This window comes from Peromyscus maniculatus, chromosome 10 (assembly GCF_049852395.1).
Source record: "Peromyscus maniculatus bairdii isolate BWxNUB_F1_BW_parent chromosome 10, HU_Pman_BW_mat_3.1, whole genome shotgun sequence".
In the NCBI taxonomy this organism is placed as follows: Eukaryota; Metazoa; Chordata; class Mammalia; order Rodentia; family Cricetidae; genus Peromyscus; species Peromyscus maniculatus.
In genome coordinates, this window is record NC_134861.1 from 59,803,431 (window position 1) to 59,809,424 (window position 5,994).

General features: G+C 50.0%; 1 long non-coding RNA gene across 2 annotated transcripts; it reads left to right on the forward strand.

The window, feature by feature from the left end:
- The first annotated feature begins 3,253 nt into the window (after positions 1 to 3,253).
- Positions 3,254 to 5,001, forward strand: LOC107400926 (uncharacterized). 2 transcript variants are annotated; one of them, XR_006076509.2, is made up of 4 exons: positions 3,254 to 3,384; positions 3,469 to 3,643; positions 4,148 to 4,222; positions 4,606 to 5,001. It is a non-coding gene; the product is annotated as an uncharacterized LOC107400926 (long non-coding RNA). The 2 variants fall into 2 exon arrangements; XR_006076508.2 differs by having other exon boundaries at positions 3,255 to 3,384; positions 4,592 to 5,001.
- Positions 5,002 to 5,994: the final 993 nt, after the last annotated feature.

The window sequence follows — 5,994 nt, forward strand, 5'->3', positions numbered from 1 at the left end:
CCTCCACTGGTCACTAATTAAGAAAATGCCCTACAGGCTTACTTACAGCCTGAGCCCTTTTTGTTTGTTTGTTTGTTTGTTTTTTGTTTTTGTTTTTGTTTTTGAGACAGGGTTTCTCTGTGTAACAGAAGAGGAGAGGAGAGGAGAGGAGAGGAGAGGAGAGGAGAGGAGAGGAGAGGAGAGGAGAGGAGAGGAGAGGAGTTCCTGGTTGTCCTGGAACTTGCTTTGTAGAGCAGGCTGATCTTGAACTCACAGCAATCCACCTGCCTCTGGCTCCTGAGTGCTGGGATTAAAGGTGTGTGCCACCATTGCCCAGCTACAGCCCAATCTTACGGAGGCATTTCCTCAGTTGAGGGCCCCTCCTCTCGGATGACTATAAAGTTGACATAAAACTAGCCAGCAAAATGGTTGACACAACCATATCAGCTCTGGTCAAAGGGAAAACAAATGGTAGTCAGAAACTCTTCAGTCATAAGGAAAGCACAGAGAAGAGCTAACACCCTAAGATATGTCTCTGCCAACAGCGGGTGTCTTTTCTCTTCTTTTGTTCTCAACAAAATGATGAGATTCAGCACTTTGACTGCTGTGGCTGAGCAGCTGTTCTCTCTGTCACAGATCTATTAGCTCCATGCCTCCTCTGCCGAGTGGGTGGTGCCAAAATAAAATCTGCCAGGGAGAAGCTGACAGGGACGGGAAAGGCAGTGAGTGTCCTCTGAGTGAGCTGGGACGTGACCCAGAATTCAGAGGAAAGGGCATCTGGGGAAGCGAGTCTGTACAGTCCTTGTTCAGCTCACTTGTTTGTCTCTAATGAGGGAGACAATTTTCACAGCCACAGATGACTGCAAGTCATAGACTAAACTGGGTTGAAAACATGTTTTGCGTTAGGATATTTCTTTGTCCATTTGGACTGCTATAACAAAATGCCTTAGGCAGGGTAGCTTATAAACAACAGAAACCTATGGATTTGTTGTCTGCCCAGGGCTCCTTCCTGGTGCACAATTGGCCTCTCACTACTCCCTTAGGTGTCAGAAGAGACAAGCATCTCCCGGGTCCCTAAGGGCACTTCTCTTGCATGTGGAACTCTGCCCATGACCCAGTGTCCGTACGAAGATTCTACCTGCTGAGATCACCACTCAGACAGGCAGGATAGTCATGTATGAATCTGGGCATGTAAACCTTCAGACCACAGCAGGAGCGTTCACAATATTGATGCCCTAGCTATTCCCCACCCAGGGGAGGCTGTCCAGTACATCTGGGAAAATTTTAAGTGACATGAAACTTGGCCATCACTTTACCTCCAATTCTCCTCTTTCTGCGTGCCTGTCAGTTCTCTAACTCAGGAAGGCCATCTGGAACCTTCTCTCCAAAATAACATATCCTCAAATAACAAAACAAAACAAAACAAACAACAACAACAACAAAGCCTGTCTCTTCCTTCCTCCTCCCCCTTGCTAAAATGGCAGCACCGCGTGGGAAATTCTTGAGGATTTCAATCACCCGGCTTCCTACCCTTCACGACAAAGGTTAATCGAGAGGGGAATGAAAACAACACATCGTCTTATGAGGAATGAAAGATGGCCAGATGCAACCCACGGAGGGCGGCTGCGATTTCAATTTTCCTTACTGTAATGAAAACTGCATTTCCATTAACGGCTGCGGTAGACATTATTTACCGTCAGAGTCACCTGCGCCGCCGGGCTGGGCTGCTCCCGGGTCTCACAATGAGGCCCGGCTCTGCAGAGCTGTGTGCCCAAGAATCGCTTCGTTTACCACCCTCCACGTGGACCTGGGACTGCTGCAGAGGGTAAAGGCTATGTGCTGTGGGTGTGAAGGGGGGGGGGGGCGCTCTGAAATAGAACCAGGGTAGCCTTCGAAATGCCTTCTCCTTCCCCCAAGCTGTTACCTCTCTTTTTTCCCCAGTTAGAAGTGTTTTATTTTTCTGTGTGTGTTTCACAGGCAGCCAGACATAGGTCAGTAAGTAGCTTCTAGGTACCTGGCATGCTTAGTGCCTTGTGTCCTCATTGGACCCCACACCCGATGTTTGAGATTGTCCTACAGGATGACCCCTTCCCTCTTCTCTAGCAATAAGATCCTTGTTATTTCAGCTTCGATGAAGATGACTTCTTGCAACAAGACCGACCACCTTCCCCAGCATCCTTTGGAGCGACGGGCAGCTGTGTGGTCCCTGGGAGCTGAGGACCGCATGTTCCACCCAGTTGTCAAGTGGTGTCCATTTTGTCAGCTGGGATGTGGACTTGAGAGCTGGACGTGAGCAAGCTTCTTACACCCTGAGTGAGAAGCTCTTGCTGGCTAAGTGCTGAGGAGGAGCCCCAGTGTGTGACAGAGGAGAGTTTTAAGACCTTTGCAGCTATGGCTGAACTCTCCTACTAGATCGGCTGCTGGAAGATGTCGAAGGAGGTGTTGCATAGTATGGGGCCACTAAACCTGAGCTAAAAATTTTGCCTCTCCTAGGCTTATCAACTTTGGGGCCTTATGCAAATTGTATCAGTGCTCTGTGTCTGATTCTTCACTGTGAAATCAGTAGAAATAAAACTTTAAGAGATTTTGTGACAAATTATATATATATATATATATATATAAATTTCAACATAAAGCCAGGGGTGGCAGCTTATGCCTGTCATCCTAGCACTGGGGAGGCTAACACAGGAGGGTTCATGAGGTCCAGTCTAACCTGGGCTACATAATAAGAGCTTGTCAAAACCAAACCAAATCAAACAAGGAAACTTTCCAACATCGAGCCTGGCGTGTGGTTAGGGCATGCCACGGGCCAGGCAGCCCTCTGCCAGTGTCGCGGGGGTGGCGTGGGCGAGCCTCGGAGAAGCCACAGACAGTCAGACCTGGAAGTCATCGAGCTTTGTGATTTTTCCACGACCGTGACCACCGTGAGCACCCAGAAGTCACTATGGAAAACAAGGAAAAGTTAGCTTTAGCCTTTGTCTCATGCCCAACCCCGCACAAGCAACTTCTCCCCCCCACTTTTTAGGTAGCTCGGTTCATTCTTCACATTTGTGTGTGTGTGTGTGTGTGTGTGTGTGTGATGTCATGGTGCTTGTGTGGAGGTCCAAAGACAACTTACAGAGTTAGTTCTCTCCTCCCACTGTGTGGACCCGGGGGGATGGAACTCAGATTATCACGTTTGTCAGCAAGCACCCTTGTCCTCCGCCATACCCCTGTCCCCCCCCCCCCCCCGCCCCCTGCCCACGTCATTCTTTGAGTCCAAAGTTAATGTCTCTTACAACAGATCTGTGAAGTGGGAGTGTTTATTTGAATCACGGTGCCCCAGACTTGCATGTGGCAATGTTTCCAGTAAGCGGTGTTTACTGACCGTGATCTTTGGATGACGATGCTCTCCTCTGTGACACGGTGACCCTCCCTTTTCCTTTACTACATAGTGATTCGTTTTTTCATTTTCAGATAATTCAAATCTGACGCTCTCTCCGTCTTTAGAAATTCAAGTCCGTGTCGATGGAATCTTTCTCACCTGAGCTTCTCCATGATCAAGCCTAGGTCTTGGAGGTAATTCTTCTACACCCCCTGTGGGCTCGGAGCCACTAGAGAGAGGCTGGTGGTTATTTTCAAGCCAGATGCATCGATATGGCTGTGCCCTCCATGAAGGTCAAGGGTGAGTTTGCTTTCCAGCATGTCCCCACTTCCAGTTCAGAAAGGCCTCAGAAATAGGAACAGAATGACCGTGGAGGGGGTGAGAACCAACCGCCAGGCTGCCAGGCTCACTGCAGGAAGCAGTCCTGGGTGAATCAAGATACTGGCTGGTGCCTACACAACCCAGTGCCCTCACAGAGCCCAGGGATGGTGCATCGGTCAGGCTTTAACCCTACACCCCAGTCCCACCCTGTGTCAGCAGCACCCCATCCTCCTTTTAGGAGGTTTGGTGCCGTGGACTGCCCTCCGATTGGGGGCGGGGTGGGAATGTCTGCTTCTTGGAAAGAACAAGGGCCAGAGTCTCCCTCTCGGCACATCAAACAACTGTCAGGATAATGTGGGATGGCGGGAGGTCATTCGCCATAGGCAGAGCAGTGTGAGGACCACACACAAGCTCCAGGCTTGGCAGCCGCACCCCACCCCACGGTGTCCCCACCCACTTTCCAGACCCACATTTTTTTTTTAGCTTTCCACAGATTCCAGTGCCCCCCCCACATTTTGAATGTCCCTCTGATTCTTGAGAGAGCATGCGAGTTGAACGGTAAGAGCAATTTCATGGAGGTTCTTTGTGTTCACCCATGGCTTGGTTAAATGTGCAGATAGCAGAGGTTGCAGAGAGAGGATGCACAGTTGAACCCAGTGTTCTTCAATTAGCAGTGTGGAGACTGAAGTAACCTGGGGCCCGTGATAGTGACCATTTCTAAGACGATTATAGGGCCTGGAGGGATGGCTCAGTGGTTAAGAGCACCGGCTGCTCTTCCAGAGGTCCTGAGTTCAATTCCCAGCAGCCACAACTGTGGGATCTAATGAGATCTAATGGCCTCTTCTGTCATGCAGGCAAACATGCAAATAGAACACTCACGTACATAAAATACATAAATAAGTAATAATAAACTTTTAAACGTTTAAGAAATATGATTGCAGATCTGAAGACTGAGCCCAGGGCAGCACGCTCTGGGCGCCAACACCTGCTTTTGCTATCGCTAAGGCATTTTTCTCACCCATCGGGAATGCACCTTGGCAGATGCTCGCCTGCCTTCACAGCGTGCATGGTGCCCTACCGACTCTCCACAGACTGGGATGATTCAGGGGCGTTTTCTCCGGCTTGAAGCAGTGGGTGTGGTGATGGCTGTTTCCAGATAGAAAACCATGGGCTCCTGGAAAGAGCTGAAGAAATGATTGGCTTGTGCTTTGGCTGAATTGAGAAAGCAGATCCTGGGGCTTGGACACCTCCATCAAAGGGCCTGGCTCTCATTTCCACACCACAATTGTTCCCTTCCAGAAATATGGACCCCATTATTAAATGAGATCGGAAAATGATTCTTGGTTTTTTTTTTTTTTTTTTTTTTTGAGAGTCTATATTTCAAAAGGAATGATTTTTGAGAAGCACATTCCACAAGCCACGTTTGGTGGTCTAATTCCCAGGGCAGCAATCCTCCTGCTTCTTCCCAGTCTCTTTTTGAACCTTCTGGGTGGTTGTGTGGTGGTGGTCATGGTGGTGTGATGGTAGTGTAGTGGTGGTGTGGTGATGGTAGTGGTGGTGGTGTGGTTGTTGTTGTTGGTGTGCTGGTGGTTGTGATGACTTGTTGGTATGGTAGTGTGGTGGTGATGGTGTGGTGGGCTAGTGGTGGTGGTGTGGTAGTGGTTGTAGTAGTGGTTGTGGTGGTGATGTGGTATTGTGGTGGTGGTGGTGTGGTTGTTGGTGGTGGTTGTGGTAATGGTGTGATTGTGTGGTAGTGATGGTATGGTAGTGGTGTTGTGCTAGTGGTGGTGTGGTGGTGATGATGGTGGTAGTCATGGTGGTGGTGGTGGTGTGGTGGTGTGGTGTGGTGGTGGTGTGGTGGTGGTGTGGTGTGGTGGTGGTGTGGTGGTGGTGTGGTGGTGTGGTGGTGGTGTGGTGGTGGTGTGGTGTGGTGGTGGTGTGGTGTGGTGGTGTGGTGGTGTGGTGATGTGGTGTTTGGTGGTGTGGTGTGGTGGTGGTGTGGTGATGTGGTGATGTGGTGGTGTGGTGGTTGTTGTTGTTGTTGGTGTGGTGGTGTGGTGGTGGTGGTGTGGTGGTGTGGTATGGTGGTATGGTGGTGTGCTGTGGTGGTGTGGTGGTGTGGTGGTGTGGTGGTGTGGTGTGGTGTGGTGATGTGGTGATGTGGTGATGTGGTGGTGTGGTGGTGTGGTGTGGTGGTGTGGTGTGGTGGTGTGGTATGGTGGTGTGGTGTGGTGTGGTGGTATGGTGGTGGTGTGGTGTGGTCGAGAGACAGAGAGGAGAGTGGGAACAAAGGAGAAAGGCAGATGTACAGAAACCAAACGTCCCTTTCC